This window comes from Patella vulgata, chromosome 6 (genome assembly GCF_932274485.2).
Source record: "Patella vulgata chromosome 6, xgPatVulg1.2, whole genome shotgun sequence".
NCBI lineage: Eukaryota > Metazoa > Mollusca > Gastropoda > Patellidae > Patella > Patella vulgata.
The window spans coordinates 61,852,995-61,858,102 of record NC_065884.2 but is presented as its reverse complement, the minus strand read 5'-3'; positions in this window follow the sequence as shown (position 1 = coordinate 61,858,102).

Sequence of the window (5,108 nt, the reverse complement as noted above, 5' to 3'; positions counted from 1 at the left end):
GGTTGCTTTTACTTTTCTGCTATTCAATTCAATATTGGTCGTAACAGTGTGCAGCGTTCCTGGTTCCAGCTGGTCTGCACAATGCTTTAAGCCCCTTAACCACTATTATGACAGAACACTACCTAAGAATTCCACATTGATAACAGGAACTTGTAATTTAAGGTAATAATAGTATGTGATGTCCCAAACCAGATTTAATAATTTGAGAGTAAAATGTTAATTGGTTGCCATGAAAATAGTGTACACTGTTACTTTGGTGACTTACGGAAAAACGACACGGGTTAAAGGACAATGTTCCGTGCACCGATTTTACACATTGAATAGGTTCAACAAGTTCCAAATATAGAGTAAAAATCTTTGCTTGTTCCGGATGTGACGCAAATATGGCAGATTAGTTACTGGCTGTAGAGAAATGAGATGAAATGAAATGAAGTGAAATGGGGTTAAATAACAGTTTACTTTTCTGCAGCGATTGGGCTAATGAAGACGGGTATATGCCATTCAGTCATGCAGTGTGCTATGAAAGAAATTTGCCCGGACAGTGGCACTACGGTTTACTCTTATTTCCAATTCCAACTATTTTACGTCCACGCCAAAGTGTACAATGGGCCTCTTTTTCGTTCCATCCGAACGACTATACATTGTCCCTTGACAGACCTTCTGTCCTGCACCACTGACAAGGGGAAACGCGCCGGAAAATCCCGATAAACTTTCTCGGCCAAGCTCAAGACTGACGAGTCCATGCAGAGAACAGTAACGGTTATTAATCATATGAGACTCTGGGGAATATTAATTCGTGGCCGAAGAACCATAACCATATAATTAACATGGGTGGAAAAACATACATAGGCTACGAAGAAAAAACAGTCCCTTTTGATACATTGTGTGCTACAACAATACAATAGTAGTTCATAGTGTTAGACTATATAAAAACTAACGGCATATTCTTAAAATTAAATAATGGGATTATAAACGATAATTCTACTTGCGAGCTCTAAGATAGTCAAACTGTAATTCATCTCCCTATCCAACAAATAAATAATAACTTTAGGGGAGACCGCGGCTAGTTCGACCACTTTTCAGACAAAACCTAATTACCAGAAAAGTTTTCAAGATACGAGCTTAAAAATCGATAAACATATTTGTTGTTGCTTCAAAATCACAAGAGTATAACTCTGCAAAATACCACACATGAAAAATATTTGCTGTTGAAAGGAACCATTGAACTTGGTCGAACTTACCCCGTGTCGGGGCAAGTCTAGCTGACCCTCCCTTGGGGCAAGTCTGACCCTCCCTTGGGGCAAGTTCAACCCTTATATCAAGAACATTAAACTGTCATTAATTTCGAACAATTTATTCAGAATCAAAACAAACATTGTAATTCAGAAATATGGTTACATATATGTTCCATTCATCATGTTCAGTAACCTCAATAACAATAACTTCGAACAGTATAACTATACTATAACTCAGCCATGAAACTTGATAACCAGTATTGGGCCAAGTTCGACCCCCTGGTCGGGGCAAGTTCGACCCCCTGATCGAACTTGCCCCGAGTCTGATGGTTGTACTTACCCCAACTGTTCTATTTTTAGAAACCACGTGATTCTATCGGATACGTTCAAGGCAATGCAGAAACTTATCTTCCATAATAAAGTTCACTCCCTCAACAATAACTGAACATGCAATGACGATTATGCTATAATATTTACGTTGTAAGGATAGACATGACAGAACATGTACACAGTTGCCATAAATAGTTTTCCACGGCCTATCTCGTCTTATTTGACCTGACGTCCTTCAAATGTACGTTAACGGAAACGCTGCGACCACGTCGTCACAAAAAGGGGAGGTTACTCTAAAGGTTTCATCTATTTTTTGAGATTTTAAGAAAGGTTATACTTGCCCCGGGGTCGAACTAGCCCCGGTCTCCCCTATTCAATAAATTATTAAGTGCAGAAGGACCGCACAGAACACAAACAAAAGCGATCAGACAAACTTGCTGACATGACACAAACTATAAATACATTAACAGTAATAAACAACAAATATCAGATCAAGTGCTTTGAATCTATCTTCATGAAAACCCAACACGGTATCTGAATTATTGTTATTTGGATATTTCGTTGTTTTGGAATTTAAAATAGTGCGTGACGTCATATCTTTATGTCGTCATTCAATTATTACGTCACTTCCTTAACGCTAACAGCAAGGTCATTTTCCTGAAGCTGAGTGAATGGCGCACGAAAGATCTGTTCTAGTTGGTTTAAATTCTAATTCCGACTCACATGATGAAGAAATCGTTGATTCACTTGTAAACCATACTTTGACACTTGCCATGGGAGATAATCGTCATGGACGTTCCAAGACTCCACAAGATGGACAGGCAGTAATGAAAAGCGAAGCATTCATTTCCAGATCTGACGCAGATTTAGACGATAGCGGGTCCTCATCGTCATCACCAAGAATGGATTTAAGTCTCAGAATTCGCCCAGAAAGCCCCAACGCCTCGTACGAATCAACATCTTTTGAGTCAATTCGATCTGATGAAATTGGAGAATCTTGCCCCCTTATCTTTATTGTCGATGATGTCGGACTGTCGAATATTCCCAAACCCTTGGCATCTCATCCAGCTCAAAATGTAAATCATCAACCAAAGTTAAACGATGAATCAAGAAGAGCGAGAAGCGACAGTGAGGTTCTTAAGGATAAAACGCATCACATCTCTAATTTGGACAACCCGTACCAACTACCGCAAAATACCGACCCTACTAACAATAAATCTGGAACCAAAATCACGAATAATAATAATAAGCAATGGGGAGAGAACACCAATATGAAAGCCGACGAAAGTTACGTCTACCAAAGTAATCTTATTGATAGACCTGTTCTTCAACAGGAAGAATCCTCTGGTCTCGGAATAATGTCTCAAATTAAAAAAGAGCCGCTTGAGTTTGAATTCAAACCGAAACCATCTGAAGATAGTCCAGAATATTTGATCTACAAGCTCGATTGCCAAATCCAGGCACTGGCTGGAGCAGTAGATTCAATTTTCTGTGGGCATGATGATACAAGAGACGGTGATATAGTTGCAGACACTGAACCTGGTGCACAGACAGAACTTGGAGTTCTTGCAACAAAAACAAAAGATTCTTGGAAAAAACATAAGGAAAATTTGTTTGGTAAATTACTATTAATTCATTATTTAAAAATTATTTTGAATAATCCACACGATTTTAAACTTATGAAATACTTTTGACTTGTTAATTCAGTTATAGAAAAACCTTTCCTGACCTGAAATCAGTATCTAGACACAAGACAAGCTTTACAGCCACCGACAGATATGTTTTTTTAAAAGTCAGACGTATCGACAGGGTGAACCATAAGTGCACAGATAGTTGGTGTTGTTTCTCGTTGCTCTTAGGTACTGGTGGTACCGTTTGTACTTTCTCCATTGTAACTACTTTCTTTTAATTGTAGAATTTTTGGGAGATTTTGAACAACTTGAGTATCACCTGAATGATGCGGTGATCAGGTTACAGGGACAGTCAGGACTCTGTGAGAAGTTAAAACATGAGAGAAGAGAGTTTCAGGTATGTACTATTCTCATCCAAACGAAATGGTCATATTAAAGGGATATTGTTTAATCGTGTTTTTTTAATTTTGTAATTTGCCACGGAGACAAAATTGACAAGCCTCGCGAAATATAGCAAGTTGAAATATAGCAATGAAATGAAATGGGGTTTAACGTCCTACGGTTGTGCTCCGACTGGGCTAAAGAAGACGGGCCGTTGAAATATTGATATTGTGGAATTTTTACTCATATTCCTACCGAAGCCCATTCTTAGGGGTGCTTTATTTATTTGTATCAGGATCGGTGACAAATTAATGGAGATATCTGTACTAAATATGGCCTCGATTATCCCGGTAATATTTATTTTCAAATGTGGCTGGCGGAATTAGTGTCTAGTTGACACTTATTACTTCTGTTGTGAATGGTAATGTTTTGGAACTAATTACCAATAGTTCAAATGAGTTATTATATCAGGAGAAGCCACGATGGTTAAGTAGGTAGGACGCCAACTCGCTAGATTTTCCGGCGTGGTTTCCCCTTGTCAGTGGTGCAGGACTTCATTCTGAGCGATGTTAGGGCGGTTTGGAGAATAGCGGAGTCTCGGTTGTCTTTGCTACCGTTGTTACGATAGTAAACACCATCTCGATTATCCATTTTTGAATGAAATCATTAACCACCGATCGTGTTTAAATCCGTTGAAAATCTCGAGTATCAGATGGCATCGAGAGTTGATTATGGTCTTGTCATGTTAATAAATGTCTAATTAATAATCTATATAAAAGGCCTAAAGAGGCTAAAGAAAGATATGTAATAGTAGATCTGGCTCTTGCATAATGCATCTTTAATTTACATTTGTTGTATTTGTTTAGTCATATCTTGAAGAACGGGAACAAGAATGGATGACCTGTGAACGAAGTTTAAAAACAGAACTGGAATATCTTAGATCCAAACTCTTTGATGTTTCTAAACAGAATCTTAGTAAGTTTGGTTTGATTTTCTCATATTTTATGAATTTGATTTTTTTTTCAAGTTTTGGAGACCATTTGTTGTAGTCAAGCCTAACCTTGTATTACATAATGCTTAATAAAGGTTACTTAAATTGGTGTGTGTTGGGTATAGGCCTATTATTTTCTCTTCCATTGATAAATGTGTTTTATCTTGTAGATTCTGGAGCTGTGTGGAAAATGTTGGAATCGTTAATGAGTTTACAGTTTGACAGAGAACAGGCTATGATACTTGATACAGCGAAACAAAACAAGGTTATTTCTTTTTTTCTCTTTTTGCTGTGCGTGTGCAGTGTATCAATAAGGTTGCAACAATCAATATCAAACTTCCATTAAACTCTCTTGTTATCTCGAACACGGTATTCTCGAAGGTCCCTTTATCATTAAAGTGGCCATATTTAATACAATTGGTTAATTCATGCGCAGAAACCCCTTTGAAGCCTTTCTAAAGTTCGGTGAATATTCATTCAAATTCAGTTTCCATTTCCATAAGTTCTATGTCTTTATATTTGTTCCAGTCATAGTAGTAC